This window comes from Ambystoma mexicanum, chromosome 2q, assembly GCF_040938575.1.
Source record: "Ambystoma mexicanum isolate Mex_15411 chromosome 2q, UKY_AmexF1_1, whole genome shotgun sequence".
NCBI lineage: Eukaryota > Metazoa > Chordata > Amphibia > Caudata > Ambystomatidae > Ambystoma > Ambystoma mexicanum.
In genome coordinates this window covers 926,434,378-926,457,601 of record NC_090924.1, presented here as the reverse complement: position 1 = coordinate 926,457,601, position 23,224 = coordinate 926,434,378, and the positions used below count along the sequence as shown (strand labels likewise).

The window sequence follows — 23,224 nt, the reverse complement described above, 5'->3', positions numbered from 1 at the left end:
GTCCACCCACACACCACAAATCTCACACACCCACACACACGACATCCACCACGAGTCATCTACGTTCCATAGATTAAACAGACCACACAATAATAACGGCACAGAACACTTTGGCCAATGAGCGCCTATCAAACATGGGACACAGAGCAGGGGTACTGCACACCAAAGTTCAAACACAAGAAATAAACCACAGGCAGACCACCGCACAAGTCACCCACCACTGATGACACACTCAGCATGCCTCAAATCACAAAATTCACACACCACAGGTAGAGCACACCACCAATCACACAGAAGAGAATCAACATTTTACACACCATATGAAGTCAACAGCATACGCTACACGCGTACGCTACACACACACACACCACAAACTAGCACTTACCCACCCTATTAAAAAAAACACAAACAAAATACAAGAAAACGTGCATATGACACGCTATAGATCATGTAAACAATTTACTGGTCTACAAAAACCACACACTCACAGAGCAAACAAACGCCTGCTCCAAAGTCATACCAACCATACACTACAAGTCATGCCAACCATACACTACAAGTCATACCAACCATACACTACAAGTCATACGCTAGGGAATCAGATACAGACTCCATAGATTCCACAAACCATATACTACGCAAACAAAGTACCTCCCGCATCACCTGTCTTCGTACCGACGGATGACCAGTCACTCCGTGCTACTGTTTATAAGTCTACTGCATCACATTCCAGGGTGCCTCCTGGCTACGCCTCACAATTGCCCTATTCTAGGTACACCACTACAAAGCTGTTGGCATGGGCACACCTGGTGGATGTGCCAAATTCCCACCAAGGTCTCCTCTGACTGTTCCCTGAACTAAGACACCCACTGTCTGAGCTGAACTGAGCACCCCTTACAACAGACATTCTTATCATTGGTTATTTATATCGCACTTAATGTTGGACTCACCCAGCTTCTAAGTGCGGACCTGGAATTGTATTGTTCCCAAGGGGAACAGGTTGTCCAGCCTCATTAGACATCAGCATACTGCAGCTCTTAAAATAATACTAATAATACTCCAGACCACCTCTCATTATAGGTGCACAAGACGGCCCTCTTGACACAAATACCACAAGTGCTCTGGAAAAGGACCACTTCTGGGGCCTGGAACCCTGCGGCATCCAACTCTCGCTCCCTCAATACCCCCTTGCTAGAGCCCTGTGGTCTTCTAGCTCCAACTCTCTGCAGATCAGATGCTTCTCTAAGCAGAGAGTGGGGCGTAGATCTCTCACCTCCGCAGGAGCCCCCCTCTGGCATGGCCTCCCTGCCCCTCTCAGGCTTGAGTCGGATCTCCTTAGGTTCCGTAAGCTCCTCAAAACGTTCCTTTTCTCTAATTCATTTCCTCTCCCCCTCCGCTGCTAACACCCCTGCCTGCCGCTGTGGCTGGCTGCCTGGTTCTCTCTGAGATGTACAGGGCACCAGTCACTCCACTCTGTCCACCCCCATCCTCGCACTAAGCAAGTGGACCCTCACTCCCTGAACTGAGTGCAATCCCTGGCACTTGCCCTCCTGGCCTCTCCCATCAGCACCCGCCTAGCTCCTGTGCCCCGTCCTCTTTACCCTACACTTCCCTTCCCACCTTAGCACTTTGCATTTCGTGCAGACCCCCCAGCCCCCTCGCACTTCTTGTTTCTGCGCTTGCATGATCCGAAAGTTACAAGGCCTAGTAGGGCCGTTATTGTTATCTTGTCTTGTGGCGCCTTGAACACCATTTGTTCTATAGGTGCCTTACAAATATCCAATAAATAAATAAATAGAAAACAGACCCACACACCGTACCTGGGTACACGGTGCTGGTTATTGAGACACATTTTTCCGAATCTGCGATCCGGTGAAAAATGTCTCCCTCAATCTCAGACCCAGGAAATCTATTTGCTCCCTTCAAGTGTAGGTGCTTTTGACCTGTAACACTGCCATGATGGGATTCAAAACTACATCAGAACCAGGGTCGAGACACTTAACCTCAAGACCACTTTAACCTCTAGCCAGGAGGTGTGTGAAATGGCTTGTTAGGATAGTGCTCTGCAGAAGCTATTCTGCTAACTCATCGGGTTGAGCACTCGCTGCTGTGATCTGAGCGTGATCTGCAGGTCACAGGTTCGACTCAGACTTTCATTCTTCCGAGGTCGATAAATGAGTACCAATTTCGGTTGGGTGATATTGTATGTAAATATGTGCTCTGTACAGCGCTTTGGATTAAGGCGCTATATAAATAACACATCATTATCATTATTTAACTACACTCTTTTTAGGTTTAAAAGGTGTGCACCCTTTAAACTTTGCTTGCAACATTATAGGACATGACACACCCCTCTTCTAGGCTATTTTTTAGGGGTTTCTGAATGGTTAACCTCTCCTGAAAGGCACATTTGTATTTGTGTTGAAGGTGGTTGTCACAAATCGCCCCCCTCCTCCCAAATGGCCTTCCCCATCTCTGTGGGATCCCCCACCCCGTAATGAATGTCCATTTCCAGCACAGAGGGTACTAACAAACTGCACGCATCACCACAACAGCAAAGCTACGCTGCATTTTCTCTCCCCCCCCCCCCCCACTAACCACACTCAACACCCCTGTGCGCCCTTTTTCAGAGCCACAAAATAGCACAATGCACATGGCAGCTAAGGTGATATAAAACTCCACAACCTAATAACTCACATCACAAATGCAACATGCAATGTGCATGCACCAGAGATCATACAGACCTCACTCATGTCACACACGACACACACCATGGTTTGATGACAATGCACACGCAGAGATAGCCCACCATCCAAAAGCATCAAAGATCACACACCTTCCCAGCGCACACGTCTCTAGGGACCACGTGGGTGGACCTCGTCCACCCATCTACAAAGCAGTGTTTGTAAATCAGGCCCTTTGTGTTTTCATGTAATAAACAAAACTGCCCCAAATTAAAAAGGGCCGTGACCAGGATGAGAACTCGGGTTCCGGTGAGTCCAGACATTTAGGGTCTGATTTACAGCAATGGTATAACATGGGAACGTCCCATTGAAAACCTTTATGCAAATCAGGCAAATCTTAACCACAAGACCACTTGGATTGCTTATCACACTCTGTAAAATGTCTTAAAGTCATATTCTGCAGCCGGTAAACTAGCTCACCGGGTTGAGCACTCACTAAGGCCAATTCAGCCTTTCATCCTTCTGAGGTCGAGTACCAATTTCGATTGGGTGATATTGTAGGTAAATATGTGCTCTGTAAAGCGGTTTGGGTAAAGGCGCTATATAAATAACACATCATTACATGCAATGTTTTGATCCAGATTCTTAGACATAAAAGGTGCGCACCGTTTATACTTAGCCCGCGATAGTACAGTAATACCCCTTTTCTTGGCAAATGCCTATTTGCGCTGTGCACTTTCTTCAGGTGGGAATGACAAACTGAAAGAACTGTGCGTATTGAACTGCACCGTGCTGCAGTTCCCACGACATCACTTCGCATGCATATCCCACAGTCCCCTAGTTGACACCTGCCCACACCACAACACGTATACAACATAGCACACATGCCACTAAATCACACACACTACAGCCAGACATCCATATAAAAAACAACATTTATGCCACGCCGCGCGCCGCTAAAATCCCATATCACACATCACACATGCGCCCCACAGCACACACGAACTACATCACCTGGGCGCCAAGCAGATGCATGATGCCTCCCGGCCCTGAAGAGTGTCGCCTATACCGGGTTACTTATTTTGTATTTTCTGGCTGTGCTCATGACATTGGGTCAGCGTCAGCCGGGCAGTCACGCGGTTCTGCTGGCGCTCATGCGCCTGCCGGCACGCGGGAGACCAGCTTCCCACATAGGCACACAATCTCATGCCTTTTGGATGGATGACGTTTTTAATATTCAGATATTCCCTCCATTTCTATCACTACCCGGCATGGACAGCGGCACGAGGATTACTTCCCTCGACTACTGTTAGCTCACAGCATGTTGACAACTGCCCGTCCAATGTGCACGCGATTGGGGCGTGGGTGATACGAAATTAGCATATGGTATGATACCGTCGTTTTTAATTGCGTGTTAGCAGGAATATAGAGGTGCATTGTGAAAAAATCATCGCTGGAACGCAAACATTTTTAATAAAAAACTATTTTTACGTGTGAACATGTTATGACTTCGATCGTAAAAACAAGAGCGCTGACAATTTAAATGCGTCTTTAAATCGCGTTTATATAACTTTGCCGGGTCAACTTCCACGTGTGCGGTTTTATTCGGCCTGGGGGACAGGTTGTGGCGTCTACAAACAACCAAAACAACGAAACCTCAGAGGGTATTAAACAAAGGAAGGGGGTGCGTCAGGATGCGTGCACAATGCCACTGTCGAATTCGGATTTTTAATGCACGAGCTTGTCAAAGCTGGACATTTTACACAGGCGTGGCGAGAGATGCGAGGACGGCAAAGAGCAGGCACCGGCCACACGATGCTTCAGAAGGTTGAATGGCTGACAAGTATGCCAGCAGAACACACAAATTGGCCTCCCTAACCTGTCAAAGCCCCCGCTGTTATATATGTTAATGTGTTTCATTTCCGAGGACTATGTGACACGACGACAGAGGACAGTGTTCGATTTCATAGCATCAAACTACCGCCTGAGGCTCGCATACACAGTATACAAAGGACGTTTAACGACGCATGCGTCGATTTGGTCAATGGGCAAACTGCATGCTTCTAGTGCGCCGACCCCACTGAAAACACGCAGTGAATCAAGGCCCTGTGTGTTTGACGTTGGTTGCTTGTTGGCGTTTCAGTGTTGTGTGGGTGTGTGCAAATAGGTGTGGGTGGAAGTAGGGGTTTAATTGGGCGGGGCTAGCCGGGACGAGCCCTGGCAGTCTCCAAATACCTTCCCTGGCGCACCCGCCGTGCAGCAGACAGACACGTGTGCATGGAAGCATCTGTGTGCCTGTTAAAAACAGGACAGCCCACATATGTGTGTTTGAGGGAAGGGTGAGTGGTTGAAATCGCTCTATAAACCACCCCCAGTGCCATGCCACGGATTGGGGGGAGGAGGGGGTGCTAAGGAGTAGATGGAAAGAGTTGCAGTGTGTCTTGATAACTCACCGTCTGCGCTTCAATTCCTTTAATGAATTGCAAAATGGGACTCATTCGGTCTCCGTGATAGCAGGTGCATCTTTAAGGAGGGGCCGGTCTCATAACACAGGGGGCCCCAAGCACTGCAATCGGGGGATACCGATTGCCCTGCTGGCCTTCCTCTTTTTGTCCTGGGTTGCCTGTAAAACATGTCCGTGTGCATCTGTGTGTGTGAAGGTCTATATTTCCTGAACCCACACACGTGGGTAATACACCTATTTATCAACCTCAGCACCACCTATGCCAAATCGCGCTGTAACAAGCACCTGTTTACACACAGAAGGCAGTGTGTGTACATCATGCATGTTTGTGTGTACACACTTGCCACACATAGCGTATGCCACACATACAATTCTCTTGACCCTCTTTTAGGTTACGCCCAGTACAATTTGGCCACGCCCCCTCTCCAGTGCTTCCCTTTTGATTTCATATCCCACTTGTGGGTGTCTGTGAGGGTGACCAGACGCCCCGGTTTTGCCTGGACCATCCCGGAACTAGGCCCTCTGTTCCGCGTCAATATACCTGTGAAGGGAGATCAGTACGCACTTAGAAAATATAGATTAACCGTGGAATTAGAGCTCAGTAACGAAATCATATGCTATGCAGACATTGGCAAAACACGATTGCGAATTATTTCAGAGTATTCAACGCCTTTACTTTTTTCCTTTTATCATTTTATCATTGAAAGGGCAATCCGCCCGGGCATTAATTTTTAAAGAATACATGTGTGTGTTCCTACGTTGTGACGCGCCACTTTTCTGTGCACGTGGCCTCGGCCATTTACAGGCATTACTTAAACCTGTTATACATCCAGTCAATGTTTTCGCACCTAGTTCTGCGAGCCTCGGGATCCCTCCCACTCCCAGAGAAGGCCGCGTGCAATAAACTCAGACAACGGCGAGCTTTTTACTGCGAGCTCTGAAAGCCGCAGATCAATAGAAAATGCCGGTTTCCACAAACTCTACAAGGCCTAATGCCAAAATGAGTTTTTCTTTCACATCACACCTGGGGGATTGGGCTGCGGTGTCTCTCTGCACATCCTCCATTTCATTAGAGGCGTGCTCTGGGGATGGGCGACGCCAGGCCAGCACCGTGCTCTATGCGCCAGGCGTAAGATGTCGGCCTCGCGCATGCGTGGACGTCATCTACCGGCAGCCGGTGGGCCAGGTGCTGCGTTACCCTCTGCCCACTATCTGCCCTTAATTCTAACCATCAGACAGGAACCTCGGTCTCACAGCTTGCACCCCGAGATCAAGCAAGGTCACCTCTCCAACATAACCTGATCTTTGCGTCAAGCCTCACGCAGGGCTTGATTTACAAAGTGTTCCTCAACGAGAACAAAGCTCGCATCGGTAAATCAGGCCCACCGAGCCTAGCCCACAGAACCCTTGCGACTTATTTACCGATTTACTATATTGAAACCTGTACGGTGGTGCTGTAATAATATATTTTTTTAAAAAAAACATTTTCTGGTCCTTTTCTTTTCACGAGCTCCTCTAGAAAGTGTGCGCGGTAAACCTGCATTTTATTTTAAAAATGTTCGAATGCATTCAATCATGCTTTATGTGTACGTAGCTAATTAATCAAAGTGTGCGTTCATTTGGTCGCCTCGCTAACAATTATTCATTCTTACAGTCATGTGTTCATGCATTAAATTCCGCAATTCATTAATTCAAGAATTCTTTACGCGCTCACCGATTGAACAAGCATTGCTTCATGCAATCATTCATTCATGCGCGGATACAGTTCCCGTACATTCCCTTGGTAGTTCAGTCCATCAATCATTCATTCACTTTCTCACCCCTTGAACATTCGTTCATGCAATCATTCACGCACGCATACACCACCCATACATACATTCCTAGCCTAAGTTACCCCATCAAGCATTCATTCAACCGTGCACATAACACCATGGATTCCTCCAGTAATTCAGTTCATTAAGCATTCATTCACTTTCTCGTCCCTTGAACATTAATGCATTAATCTCTCCATGCAATCATTCATTTACACACCACACCACATTCAGCGAACAACGCATTCATTCGCTTGTTCATGTCTTGAACATTCATTCATTCATTCATTCATTCATTCATTCATTCATTCATTCATTCATTCATTCATGTAATCATCCATTCACCTCCGCATACAGCACTCATACTAGTCCTGGCGAGGCCAGAGATTTCATGGGAAGGACTGAGCCAGGGCCGACTGTGGGTCTGGCCTGGCTCTTAGGGCCCAACATGGGCCGAGCCCGGAAATGGCTCTGGTAAACGAGAGGATGGGGGGGGGGCTGTGTCAGGGTCAAACAAGGGGCTGTGGGGAAGGAAAGGGATTGGGGCAATAAAAGAGGTTAAAGAGGTTTGTGGGCAACACAAGGGAGTTGGGTGAGAAAAGGGGCCAAAGGGAGCAAGAAAAGAGGATAAACAGTACTGGGGGAAACACAATTGGCTAAGGGGGATGAAAGACAAGAAAACAGGGCCATAAAGGGCAAGAACAGGTGGCAGGGCAACAAAAAAGGCCTAAACGGGACTGGTGGGTAACAAATGGCTAAAGAGGGATGGGGCAACAAAAGGATCTAGGGAAACAACATGGGGATAAAGGGGTAAGAAAAGGGATTAAATGGGACAAGAACAGGGGCTAGGGGCAACCAAAAGGGGCTGAAGGGGACTTGGGGTTCAATACAAGGGGCAAAACGGGTCTGGGAGCAGCGAAAAGGTTTAAGGGGCACTAAAGAGTTTGGGGCAGCTAAAAGCGTTAAGGGACAACAAAAGGGGTTAAATGGGGCCAGGGCAGCTACAAGGGATAAGTGACACCAAAAAGTATGGGGGCAGCTAAAAGGGGCTACATACGAATGAGGGTCAAGAAAAGGGGCAACACATGCCTGGGGGCAGTTAAACAGGTTAAGGGGTAACAAAAGGAGTTACATTGGAAAAGGGTCAAGAAAGGGGGCAAAAGAAGGCTGCGGCAGCTACAAGGGTTAAGGGGCAACAAAAGGGGCTAAATAGGACTGGGGGTTAAGAAAAGAGGCAAATGAGCCTCAGGGCAGCTAAAAGGGTTAAGGGGCAACAAAGAGTCTGGGGGCAGCTAAAAGGGTTAAGGGGCAACACAAGGGGCTAAATGAGACTAAGGGGGTCAAGAAAAGTGTCAAAACGGGCCTTGGGGCAGCTAGAAGGGATAATGGGTAACAAGAGAGGCTAAATGGGACTGGGGGTCAAGAAAATGGGAAAAACAGGCCCGGGGCAGCTAAAGAAGTTAAGAGGCAACAGAGGGGGATACATGGGACTGGGGGTTTAAGAAAAAGGGGCACAATGGGTCTCGGTTAGATAAAGGGGTTGGGGCTACAAAGGGGTATAAAGTGTACTGGGAGGATAAACAAAGGGGCTTACTTACCCTTTTGAAGTCACCACAGCCTCACAGCACCACCAGGAAGTGTTCTAGTCATGCCACAGCCACTGGGCAGGACAGAATAAAGGACATGCTTCTGGTGTGCCGGAAGCACTTACAGGAGCATGTCTGCCCGACTTCCTGTCCTGCCTCAGCCAGTCAGTGAGTGGCTGGGGAGGAAAGACAGGCAAACACAGCTCCTGCAAGTGCTGTGGGCACATTCACAGGAGCGTGTCTCCCCCCCATTTAATCTAAGGCGGGGCGAGCACCAGTGGGGCTCGTGGCCGGCCCCTGCTTTGAGCAGGCACTGGTCGGCAAGGGTTCAGGCCAGAACCCTAAGTGGGGCTCAGGCTGCCCTGAGCCCTGCTGGGCTCGCCCAGCTCTAACTCATACACCCCTTGAGTAATTCGGTCCATCAGTCATTCATCCATGCAAACCACGCCCATGGCACCAGGCATCCATTCACCTGAGCATTCTGCACCCGTTGTGATGAATCAACTTCCGGGGCACCAGTGGTCCAGGGATGAATATCGGTTTCTAAACCATGAATCAGCCCCACACCTCTAGTAAACTAGAAGGTATCACAACAGATTGGAAACACAAGTCAATTATAAACCTCCTTGTCCAATTTTGGTAACGTGGACAGAACTGCAGGCTTATCTCTGCAAGGACGTGGATCATTGGTTATTTGCAACACAGCAGAAATACAATTATTACAGAATGATAAAAGGGACTGTTGAGTCAAGGTTGTATACACATATCTACTTTATTAATGTCACAACATACAGTCCCAGCACTCTACAAAATACAACCCAACCCATAAAGGAATGAAGAGGACAGACAGTTTCAAGAAGTTGTAGTGGGGCAGTTATTGACCAGAGAGCATGTTCAGGCTCTGCCCCCTGCCTTCCTCAGAAGAAACAAAATTATAAAATAAGAAAGGACACATTTGAAACTACACTTTAAATCCTCCTGGAAATGCAGCTGGTGCAAAGAATAGTTATTTTGCGCTACACAAATAGGGAACAGATAAGGCATGAGCTTCCACAATTAGTGTGTTTTAAAATCGAATAGATTAGGTAACAGGAAGGCGTGTACACAAGATAGGGACTCACTATACAAGTAGGGCAGACAATTGTAGGTAGATACGGTTGTTGCTAGCCATAGGAAGGGAAATAATGGGAGAGGCATGCATCAGGAAATTGGTAGATAGCAAAGCAAATGTCTCCTGCAGAGTATAAAAACGTGACAAGCAGTTGCCATTGTAACTGCACAACCACAGTGGAGAATAAAAGTCCTGTACATTGAAGAGGCCTCGCACCTAAGCACGCTATTTGAAACAAAAACATTGAATTTAGGAATAATGCTTCAGTGGCTGGTCACAGCTGCCTCAAAACAATGTCAAAACAGAGGACACTGGAGAGAAAGTTTACATAAAGGAACAAGATACCATTGTGAGCATTCAACCATTAAGTTAAATCAGTTACAACACAGCAGACTAGGAAATGTCCATAAGTAGTTGACAGATGAATGTTTCAACAATCGGATAGGCGTGACAGAGAAGCAAATAATTGCAGCAATGAAATCTAAACATGTTGAAAGCAGCATGACTCATAACAACAGTTATTTATAATGTGTCAAGGACAGAATGAGATGTTTACTGTTGCAAGACAGGAAGGGCCGGACAACTGGAATTTGGGCAAGGACAAAGTCTTTGAAACTCAGACATCATGGTGGAGATAACATGGGCTGTTTTATTTAATTAAGAACAAAGGCAATAAATACACTTATTCTCTCCTCCCATCTACATACATGTGTCCTCATGGCGCCAGTTCACAGAGAGTGTGACTGCATGTTAACTGATAAGCATATGTCCTTTTCACTGCGGAAATAATTTAGAGCTTACCAATAATATTCAAGAATGATGAGGTCGTACATTTTTATGGGACGTTTTATGGGTGGGACCTTACATGGTTACACAAATCAGTAGGGTAGGAAATATAGATACTATATGCAGCTTAGCAATTAGAACCAATGAGCAGTAGAGATAGGTTTTCATAGCTCAGTGATTATGATGACATCAGGGTGACTCATATGCATTAAATAAACTGTGCTTTCTGTTCAAAAGTAGAGAAGCATTTGAGAGAGAGAACTTTGCTGTTGTTCTGGTTTTGCATACTTCCAATAAGGCTGGACTACCTTGCATTTGGCATACCACCATCCACTCTGTGTTGTCTTTTTATTGGCAAATACCAGGTAGGGGGCTGTACTGTTTTTGGACCTCTGATTTTCATCTGATAGCAGAGTACGGTTTGGAGTTTGTGGACTTTGGGGGGGCCCCACCACCCTCCTATTTGGACAGCGATCGGTCAGGAGAGCAGTATGTTTTGTGCACAACTTAGCAGGAGTTCAGCAGGAGCTGGCTTTGGAGTGGAATCTTGCCTGGTCTTCCACCTCTTGCTGGAAGCAAGTAGAGGAGGATCTGGCAAATCAAGGGGACCACAATGCCCACAATCCTCAAAAGTCCCCAGAAGTGAGTATGCTATGTGCATGGTAACATTTGGGGGGTTGGGAAATGTATTGTATGGTATTTAAGAAACAGTGAAGTTGATAAGGTCTTGGAAGTCTGCGCAGTAGGGCCCTGAGTGCCCAACCTTCTTTTGAAGATAGAGTAAAAGAGAGAGAGATGAGGATACTCGGGGGGGCAAAAGGAAAAAAAATGGAAGGCAGCTGTATTTTATTGTGTTGTACAGTGTTTCAATTGATTCAATTGTTGATTGCCGGCATTGTGTTGTGTCGTAAGGTAGGTCCTGTAGAGGTGTCTTTCCTTGTGTGTTGTGAGCGTAGCAGATAGTATTTGAGCATTAGAGCCCTTTGGATAGCACGCATGCAATGGATGGGTTGCAAAATATCTCTTACACCAAATAACGAAACCAACCCAGGAAGATGGCAAAAGGTTTTCTGTTTAATTATCAATTGTCTCAAACAGGGAGTTTGAACGTACATCAACGGATGTCGCACAAGCCCCCTCAAAGTATTAATAAAAAATTACACTTTTATGGCAAAAAGTAATCGTACGTGACATCACACTATGTGGCCAATAAGAAAAACTAACAGGGGGTTGTGATACATTCAAGGGGTACATCTAACTATACTTTCTATAAGGGGTTGGGTTGTGATTGGACATCTACTGTCAGAGACACCTTATGCCCACCTCTAGTGAAAGTCATCTTCATCATCATTAGATACACAGTATAGTATTGGCTCTCAAACTATAAGGCCTTTCGTTATATGGCCCTTTACAATTGGTAGGCATGCTCGTGCCAGTCTGGAACATTTGGCTCACTAGCAGCACGTAAACTCATACCCCAGGTTCCAGAAGGTGGACTTGACTGTACCTCCCCAACCAATTGGCCCAACATCTCTCATCACCCATGCCTTCTGCCATGAAGATTGTCTTTGCCTTGCAAAGTATCCTTGCCTGTGGAATTATAAGGGAGTGCAAGCATGCACTATTGTTATTCTAGAACGGCTTGCCCGCTTCTATTTTCATCCTTGGCTCATGTGACAGGAGACCACAATCTGGTCTCTTTTTCAGCATTTAATTGTCTTAAATGAATAAAACCTGGCACCCATGGTGTCCTTTCTTTGCACCTTAGCAAGGGATGATTCCGCATCTCACGGTTACTTGCTTCAAGAATAGATAACCAGTCTTGGCTGCTTCAGCCTTGACACCACACCAGACATCCCTTCCAACCTCTTCCACGATCTTGGCTATTCTTTGCTGAGTCACAGCTTTCTGCGGTTTCCTCCATGGGTTTAAGCTTACTAAATGTGTGACACCGATGTCCAGCTTCTATACAATGCCGGCCCCACCTGCAGTCTATTCACTATGTATAGCCAGCTTCTATGATCACTTAGCCTACTTGCGTTACTGCATCTGTAAAGTTATTGAACAGCTTGCATTTTCTGCAGTGCTCTTCACACGTGCAATCTTCTTTTCGCATATGAATGTTCACTCAATTCTTTATTTCATCATCAGTTTCTATAAGGTCCATACATCTTCTTCAGCCTATCTTCTCAGTGCATCATGCTAATTTCTTATGACGTCACCAGCTCCTCTTTTTCTCATTCTCATCTCCCTTCGGGGAGCTCCTCCATTAGATTATCTTCTCTTCGGGAGTACATTTGATATGTCTTTCTTAATGGGTACCTTTTCTCGACTATTCACAGCGGAATGGTTACAAACTGCCGGTGTCAAACATGGCACAATTTCAGGTTTCCAGCATACACGTAGCAGGGGGGGCGGGCCTTCCTGCAGAATCATGTGACTGCTCCTCTACATATTGTTTGATAGAGGTTGATGGGGTAAGTATGACCATTTAGATTGTGAGCAAATTTTGTTGTTGTGACCCAGAGATAGGATTTGGACATTGGGGCGTGGCCCCAGACAATGAAAACTGATTTAATAGATGGTGTATATTTGAAGTGCGGAGGAGATGTGAGTAAGGGAAAAGTGTACAGGAGGGCGGAGCGAACTCTGACGGGCCCATGGGATCAGAGCGCACCCTCAAGTACTTTAAGACGAGCCTCGAGGAGGATGGGGTGCAGGATTCTCTTACTCCAAGGCCAATCAATAAAGACAACTCAAATGGTTTAGCAAAGGGAAGTCTGTTTAATGACAAGTACAAAAAATGGGGAAACATTAGGAAATCATCAGTGATGCGATTGCCCGTCTTGCTTCTACTCCCACAATCTTCATTCAAACAGCAATTTTTATAGGCAATATTCGTCATCATTGACGTGTACCACTCGAAAGTTTGTCATGCAATTCTATTGGTTGGAAAAGGTAACTTAAGTATAGGTACTATAACTGTATTTATATGGTAATGGGGTGCGAGGATTGGATAACTCTTATCGGGTGGGCGTCTACGCCCATCCCTCTACAACACTCGTGATAGACGTCACTACAAGTACAACGTCTCATTGGTTCTACTAGCTATAGGACCCTAGATTACTTGTTCCATTGTGATTGGGTCGGTTACACCCCTAGGCATAAATCTCCACTTTAATTAGCAGCATGCAGAATGGTTACCCAGATGCGGCATGCCCCAAGATTCACCCCGCCTTCCTTCCATCAATCAGTACTTTAGGGCTATGTGTCAATTAGTTGGCTGAGGATGGCCTCAAAACTGTAGCTTCTTATCAGGAAAAGTTATAGCATCCTCGGGTCCTGGGTGACACCAGACATTGGTACCTCTTCGCGCTTGGCTGGTCAGGTGTTAGTTCACCATGAATCTGCTTCATTTTCCTTCTTTTTGTGTATTTGATTCCCCTTCTGCCTTGCCACCTGCCTGGGCCTCCTTATCTCGACCTTCACATGGCAGGCTGCTACGCTCTTAAGTTTCGATTCTTCAAAGTTGCCGATCTCCTCCCTTCCTGGAGTTGACCTTGAATTCCTAGGCATGAGCTACTTCTTGCTAAGTTTCGATTCTGCTCTTTCGTCTGGCTTTGTGCTGGTATATGAATCCTGGCCCGTTTGGCCCCTACCATCCTGAGCTTAATTCTGTTTTCATGTAAAGTGGACAGCACTTATATAATGTGCTTCATTGAGGTAGATATATATATATATGTATATAGTTGGCGCCTGCCGCTCTATTCTTCTACTAAGCATAGCAAGCCGTACTGTTTTCTTAGCTTCTTGTGTTACAAGGCTATGTACAGGCATTAACTGATGCATAGTTTCATCTTGCTTTATGGTTATGTTTCTTTATATTTTGACATTGTCTCTTCTTCTATGTCTGTGATATCTTTATCCATAGTGTTTCGTCTTAGTGTGTTATCTTTTGTTTGTTGTTCGTTCATCTATACGTCTGTCCGGGCCTTCATGATGTCACCATTCGCCTTCCATTAAGGCTCTTTGGGTCTCTTCTGGGACAGTCTGAAAGTAGTCTTTATGTCGTGTCAGCTGTTGGTACGGTTTTCTCAATGGGTACCGTGCCGCCCATGGTTGTCTGGTTATAGGCACTTTAACAGGTATTGCTCTTCTGATGGGCACTGGGCAGAGCCCTAGCGCAGCTCTCTGCTGGTTTATTTGCTCATCATACGTCACATATCTCGGCGAATATGTTCCTGGTATTTCAAAATGGGTGGCTGGAGTGCAGGCTATATCTGGGACCTCCTCTACAAAAGTGTGAGAGAATTGTGAAGAATATATTTGTTCTGATTATTGGTAAGATGAAACACTATTTGTATTGTTTATTCTGTGTAAGTGCCAAGCTGCGCGCTGCTTAAAAGTTGTCACCATGTCAGATAACCCAATAATTCACCTATGCAAAGCGTTCCGTATATATAGTACTAAAACCATTATGTATCATGTTGAGTGGGTGAAAGGTATGGCTGGAAAGATGTACATGTCATGGCCACAATAAGGCACTCACTCTAAAGATGTACTCCAACATATGTGCATATACACACATCATACACAAGGGCGGGAAGCTTAAGAACAGGCTAGGTATATTAGATCTCTGGAAGGCCTCTGAGGAAGAGACAGAGGCCTATGAAGAAATGAATGCTTAATATGTGTGAGGGGGAGCGCAAGCAGCCCACAGCGCCGCCTCCTCCTCCCTCTGAGGAGAACGCTCACATACAGCCAACAGCCCCGCCATTACCAGCTAAGGCAGGCGTCCACACACAATTGACAGTACCGCCTCTGTATGCAGAGAGCACCCCAGCCCCGGCCATCCCAGAAATATACTTGCAACAAGCAGCAGCTGTAGGGTATAGTATTCCCAGATATGAATCCCCTGATAAGGAAATGTTGATAGGAGGAGGAGGGCAAAATTGGTAAAAGGAAAGGCGCCATTAGTGCCAATGGAGAATGAAGCATGGCGCAGCTCAGAGACATAGTTAAGAGATGAGGAAGAGTATAGAGGGCTATATAGCTTAGAAAAGCAGCTAAAAGCAGCAGCTAAGGAAGAACTCCGGAGAATGAGAGGCATGCAGATACATGGTCACAGGGTGAGAAACGTACCCATAGGTAATGGAAATAGTGGAGAGATTATGATGGAATCAGAGAAATGGGTAGGAGGAAATATATTCTTGACACTTGATGGGAAAGGCACAGAAAATAATTGTGTGAAGGTAGTGGAGCATGAAGAAATGAAGGAAGCAGCCAGGGAGGAATTCAGGAGGGAGACACAGAAAGAGATTTACCAAAATGCACAGAGGGAGAAAGAGAGGGAACGGAGAGAAGCAGCAGAGAAGATGCAGAGACAGGAACAGGAAAGACAAAGAGGAAAAGGGAGGTTGGAGAAAGGGATAGTATGTAAAGAGGATACATGAGAAGAACAGGAGAATGGAAAGAGAAAAGGAAGAACTTGAAAAAATTAGGAAGGAGATGAGCCAAAAGGTGAGCAGAAGTATGATGCCAGAGATGCGGGGAGAAAGGAGTGGGACAATAACCCCAGAGACCGGGAGCAGAGATGTGTTACCAGAGATAATGAGTGGAACATATGTAAGGGAACCTGTTAAGGGGGTGAGTATTGATCTCATACTTGAGGATGACGATAGTGGAGAAAGTAACAGAGAGACAGCTTGGGTAGACATTGATGATGAAGAGGGGGGAGAGGAGGTGGCGCAAGCCCCACAAATGGATACCACAGGACCAGGCATAGGAGAGATAGCAGATTTGCTGGGGGCAAAATTAAGCCTATATCCACCCCTCACATTAGTACTCCCCGTAAATGAAGACCATAGATGGCCATATTTCTTAAGAAACCTGCCAGAACGCCAGTGACACTATGTAGCTGAGACATTGAAAAGGAGAACGTGTGCAGCATCACCTTTGCGCAAGAAAGGGATAACACAATTTCCACTGCTCCACAGGGGATTAGGGTAGCCCCACTATATTCCATGTAATCAGACAGACAAAAATAACTTGATGGATGAGCTGCCATCACTCACAGCGAGAGACAGCTGGGATAGCATCAGCTATAGGTGACATGAAAAGCCTAGTTGTATCAATATTGGGTGACCAGGCAGAGGACGTGTGGAAGTGAGCAGGCTATTTTGTAGTGACAAAACATAATACCACTAAATATGACAGGTCACCATTTAATAATTGTAGAGCTAATGTATGGAAGGCATTGAGGGTGCTATTTCCAGACCAATCTGATATGAGCGCCATAATGACTGGGAAGATGGGGCCTATTGAGGACCCTGCTGCCTATAGTCAGGACATTAAAGAACATTGGTGTTTGGAAACTAAAGACCATTGGGACAAATATATACCAATGTTTTATCATATTTTATGTCAGGGCCTACCTGCAGAAGTACAGAGACAGTTAAAAAAGATTATGGGAATTGAAATGAGATCCTGGTAAGAGATACAAATGACTATTGTCCATCACTGTAGGTTAAAGCAGGAGAAGGATCAAAAGAAAATACAGAAATGACAAAATTTGAGGCAAAATTGGTGCAGAAGAATTTATCCAAAATGATGGTAGAAGAAGCGGTATTGATAAATACAGGAGACAGGAATAATGGACAGGGTGTGGTCATGCCACAGCAGGGCATGGGTGGTTATTTTGCAGGAAGAGGGGAGAGTAGATTTGACCCCAGTGGAGGAAGAGGATTTGTTTACAGAGGGAGAGTATTTGGGTTTGAAGTGCCACAAGGAGTGTTTGGTGGGGGACAGCCCCTCTTGGGAGGACCTGAGGGCACCGGAGCAGTATGTTGGACGTGTGGGAAAATTGGACACATTTCACGAGTGTGTAGAAGTAGAGGAGCAATGCAGCAAGGTGCAATGCAGTATGGGCCAAGAGGGGGGATATCATATCCAGGACCATATTGTGCACCACAGCAAGACTATGGTTAATATGACTAATGTTCACCAGGTCAGACACAAACACAGCAGGGTTAGCAACCACAAGGGGGGCACAGATACAGCCACAGACAGTGCCACAACAACCACAGAAGACATTGAAACAGCAACCACAGAATGCAGCGCAATCACAACAAGCAGTGACACAGTGAGATACACACATTTTGCCACAGACACACCAAATAGGAGGAGTGACAACAGTTGGGGGGCACTTTACAGGGATAGGACTGAATATGTATCCCCAATAGGACAGCCCACAGAATAGCTTGATGTGCCCTATCCTATCAGTAACTGCTGACCCTGAACAGGAACCGTGGGTGCAGGTATCTATAGTCCACCAGACTCTCTTTCTTAGTTGACGCTGGGCAACAAAGTCCTGTGTCAGAGAGGGCAGATTTCCGATGTCAGGAATATTCATGGACACACAATGCTTTTCTCGGGCTACAAATATGATTCCTTTCACTGACAGTTTGCCTGTGACATTAGGAGAGCAGACGGTAGCTATTCCATTCCTGTATTCCAGGAAGACACCTGTTAACATATTGGGAAGAGTATCTGATGGCCAAACTCAGTATGTCAATATCATTCACAGATGACAGCATAATATGCTCCACACCAGGCATATATTTCCAGACAGAAAATAAATACATGCAATCTTTTCATGGGTAGAAAGAACAGAGGGCAATACCAGTCGATCCTGAAGTATTTTTCTATGCAGTACATGTGATGTTAGCATGGCTTCACCGCATTGAGGTACAGTTATTGAGACTACCCCACAGAATTTCTATTCAGAACACAGGTACCTACAGATGTAACTGAAGGGGAATGGGTTAAAATTGAACTAGAGATGGCTGTAATGAGGGAGGATAGAGTGATTTTACACAGCACTGATGAGGAAAGGGTGAGTTGGCACCCAGTAATAGCACTTGACGCATCACCCAGTCAGACCCAGTTGACAGATGAGTTGTTTGACTACAGTGACTCTGATGATGAGGTATTGTTTGAGATACATGTACCATGTAAATTGAGAATAGATTATACAGAAGTGCCAAAACAAATAATGCTAGCTAAAAAAGTACCATCATTTATGGAAGAAGATTTGACAAGGGCACCTGGCACATTATGGGCAACCAGTCCATATGATGTGGGGTTGTTAAAAGGGGTTGGAGCAGTAAAAATAAAATAAAATTAAAGAAAGGGGCAATTTTACCTCAAGTGAAACAGTATCCAATGTCCAAATAAGCAGATGAGGGTATTTATGTAACAATAAATGTGCTCATGAAGCAGGGAATGATAATGCCACCAGAGTCTCCTTGCAACACTGCTGTATACCCAGTGAAAAAATCTCAGGGAGGGTCCTGGAGATTCATGCAAGATGTACTCCCCTTGAATAACATTGTTGAGTCTGACTTTCCAGTGGTACCTAATCCTGCCACGGTATTGTGTAATACACCCCCACAGCCATACATATCACAGTGATTTATCTGAAAAATGCATTTTTCAGTATACACCTTCATGAAGATTTGTGGCATTTAACTGCATTCACCTATAGAGGAGTAAGACTGGAACATTGTTGTCTCACACAGGGGTACTGTGAATCCCCCAGTGTCTTTAACAGGGTGCTGCAGATGGATTTGGGAAACATACAAACTCCCAGTGCCATCATACAGTATATAGATGACTTGCTTGTATGCAGCGACTGTCAGGAACAGTGCAGAAATGACAGAGTGCAGCTACTGACATTGCTAGATGAGAAAGGATACAAAGTTGACAAACAGAAATTGCAATATTGTCAGGAAGAACTTATTTATTTGGGCCAAATAATCTCCAGAGAAGGGAGGAGGATGACACCCAAAAGAGCAGAGGAAATCAATAATGCAACTCATCCAAACACAGTGAAGGAGTTGCAACAGTTCTTGGGATTATGCAATTATTGCACAGTATGGGTATTTGACTACAGCTCATACATCCCACCACTGTTAGAAGGGTTAAAGGAAGCACAGAAAAACAAAGATCCCATATAACGGACAAGAGAAACGAGCAGCGTATTTGATGAACTAAAAAAGGCCATAAGTACAGCACATGTGTTAGGAATCCCAGATTACAAAGTAGGGTTCTTTATTTTGTCCCATTGCATTGGAGTAGTGATGACGGCTGTCTCCATCCAAAAGACTGTCCAATTAGGACATAAACCTTTGGCATATTACAGCAGGTTGATAGACCCAGTAATAAAACGGCATTACCAATGTGGACAAGCTTTGGCAGCAGCAGCATGCACAGTTGATAAATTGTCCACTCTGACGATGGGCTGCTCACTTGATGCCTAAAAGCACATTGACTACCCAGAGGGCCTCAGGATATGAGGTAATTCTAACAAATCATCTATTAAGATTGTTAGGTGCCATGTGGTATATCCAGCAAAATATATAGCAGATCCAGTGCAGGATGATGATTATGTCCATGACTGCACAATATACATAGATTATTATGATGAGATACCTCGCGCCAAGGAGGTGACCTTAGAAAAAGGAGTAAAAGTGTTTGTTGATGGCAGTGCAATAATAGACACAAGTTCAGGAACAAGAATGATGGGAGTTGCAGTAGTAAGAGAAAAAGAAAATGAAGAGTTTGAGACTGTTGAAAGCATAAGACTTCCTGCAAATCTTTCAGCACAAGCAGCAGAATTAGTGGCAATGATTATGGCACTAGAGAGACATGAAGATGAGGGAGTTACAATGTACTTTTATTCCACCTATGTGACGTCCATAGTGCGTTCTGGACTGGACAAGGAGGTGTATCCAGCGTGCTTACAGTACACCTGTGCAGCATGCCGCTCTCTAAGAAAAATTTATTTCTGCATTATCCAAGCCATCCGAGGTCGCCGTGATAAAATGCTTAGCACATACCAGAGGCTCAGATTTAATTTCCTGTGGAAACGCAGCAGCAGATACCGAGGCCAAACGAGCGGCATATTTGCCAAACATAGTAGAGGTACCAAAGTCCATGCAAATCACATGCAAAAATGATGGCAGTGACTGAAACTTACAATGTACTGCAAATACTACAGTTAATAGAGATACAATGGAGAGCTTTACCAGAAGAGCAGAAATTGTGGAGGAAAAGAGACTGTTTATTGTGCCCCACGAATCGTCTGATCTCCTGGGCGCAGACAGATGCCCAAAACACTGCGACTGTGTTAGGAAATGAGTTACATGCCTATTTGATGTTTATGACTAAATCTCTCTTTCATTTCTCGACAGGTAAAGGAAAGGTAGAGAGGTATCGCAAAAGGCACAGAAGACGAGACAGAATTGGACACTGCCACAGTTATTCCACCTCTCCAACTACTCCCTGGGGAGCTCGGGCTGTTCCGCAACCATTTGCAAAAGTGGCACCACCCAAGGTTCATGGGTCCCCATATTGTGACTTATTGTACCCCTACATCAGTAAAGTCGCAGGTAAAGAAGGCGTAGGTCCACCTTACCAAAGTAAAACCATACAAGGGTGCCGCCTCCCTGCCCAACTAGCAGGATCCTGAGGGAGAAAAGAATAAAAACAGATCCAGGACCAGAGCTCAAGTGCGTGCTGAACAAGAAATTGATGAGAAAAAGAAACTCGAGAATGCAAGAAATATAAATTAGGTAGCTGCACCACTTGAGGAACATTGATGCTGAACTATCACTGGAACAGTAAGAAAGGAGTTGATGCGGAGGACTTTTTGAATATATCACCAGAAGAGTATTAAGGACAATTTTTCACAAGAGCATGCATCTATAACGGACTATTTTTTCTACTTTTCCATCTTTACATTTTTATTGGGACTATTTTTTAATCTTCCACATTTTTATGTTTTTTATCAGCACTATTTTTATATTGTTACATTCTTTATCAATGAACCACGTAATAGTGGAAGTGGTTTGAAAGGTAATCCCACAAAAAATCTATCAAATCTTTTATTATTGTCATTATCATTGGTTGCAAAAGTTTTGAAAAAGGTATATACAGCCCGCCTCACTCACCATTGAAAAAGAATAACCTACTATTGCCCGGAACTAAGTAAACTGTACAAATGTTTTTATATACTTATGTTCCTGATCTCTTCATAATACCCCAATGAATATGCCGCAGGACACATCTACAAATGACTGACATTCTGGCTATTGGGGTCCTTCTGCTTTTCTTTCTCTTTTTTTGTATATATTTCTTATTTGATCTCACACTGCATTTGACTGATTATGATAAGATTAATGTGTCCCTGTGGTAAGTTTCCCTATGGCATAATGTTAGAGAAGAAGTTAAAAAACAAGTAGATTTCCCGTAGAGCAGGACATTGTATTCCGCCCATTTGTGGGTACAGTAAGGGCTAGGAGAAGTATTGCAGATGATGAATATTACATGAAAAGGTATTTTGACAATTCCTTAAATATTGAACGAAACTCATGGTATAGGTCACTGCAGAAGTTGGGGAGACAGAGAGATCAAGGGAAAGTTGCTTTGTTTACTCACTTATCCCCTATGCCATGACAGCCGCTCAAGTATTTATACCTCGAGAAGTACCCGAGTCCAGAGCACACTATTAGAATTAGAAGAAAGGTGATCAAGTACATACTATCAGGTCCAAAAAGAGGAGATGATGAAGTAATGGATCATCAAAAATTAAGGTTTAAAAGGTGCCCAGTTTAATTTGATTCCTTATTGTGCCAACGGACCATAATTGCAAATGGAAGGGGGATGGATTGATGGAATAATGGGATGCAAAGCAGAGGCAGTATGGACTGCGCCAATAGAAGTGATAACAAAATGCAGATAGAGTGTGCTATGAGTCCTTGGTTTGGTTCAGAGACTCTCTGGCACTTCCCACCTAGGAATCTTGCTTGCAGAGCCTAGCAGGGCACGTTGTGTGCTGGCTGGGTACCAATTCTGGAGCAGCTGTAAGGTCCTCTGGATTTAGAATGTCCCTGTGTTCCTTTGTTAGATGTTTAGGGGAGGGATCCTGCTTCCCTCTTTGGAAATTCTGGCCTTCCTTCAGTGGCAGAAGCTGTCAGGCAGACTGTACCTCACGCCAGGGTCCAAATTAGTTCTTCTTGTTACTCATTGCAAAGTCTTCAGATCTGCCGAAAGAGAGGCTCAAGCCTCTTTTAAAGCCAAATGGGCCCCAGTGATTGGTGTAGGCTAAGCCTACCTCAATGATCCTATTCTGGGTCCCCACCAACAATCTTCTGTTATGAGTGAGGTCATAACCAGAGTACTTTGCAACAGGAAAGGTAAAGGGGTAAAAACATACTACTAGGTTCCATCTTTCTGTCTGTTGTGGATCAAAGGGTCTCTGTGGTAAATTGAGCTCTCTGTGGTTCCTGATTAAAGGCAGGTCTCTCTTGAAGTTGTGGCAAGAACTGACTCTGTCTCCATCAAATCACGTATTCCTACCCTCTAAATGGGGTCCTCTTGTGGGGGGTGGTTGCCTACTGTAAACACATGTACCAGGCATGACACTTCACTACCCTTGATACTGAGGGGCGGGAGCTGGCTTCAAGTTGAGACAGTGCATATCAAAGGTTGTTTTTTGTGTTTGTCTTTTGTTAGCCTCTGCAGCTAGGCCCACGTGGGCCTGTCTGAAGTATACTTTATTAGTATGCTAATTATGTTTAATTGCTGCCACCATTCTGTAAAGCCACCAAAGAATAGGGCGGATCCATGGAGCCATTGTTATTTAATTAGGCTGGCCATGGCATGGGGAAGGTTTTGCCCTGCCCCTTTTGAGATGCCTTGATGTACTCCTGGGTGTCACA

The 23,224-nt window shown here is 45.1% G+C and overlaps 1 long non-coding RNA gene across 1 annotated transcript in view; it reads left to right on the top strand.

Annotated features, from left to right (window-relative positions):
• LOC138569854 (uncharacterized) overlaps positions 1-22,815 on the top strand; it is a 29,713-nt gene extending 6,898 nt beyond the window's left edge. The window contains exon 2 of the long non-coding RNA XR_011303346.1: positions 20,696-22,815. This is a non-coding gene — a long non-coding RNA (uncharacterized lncRNA). The remainder of the gene's footprint in view (positions 1-20,695) is intronic.
• Positions 22,816-23,224: the final 409 nt, after the last annotated feature.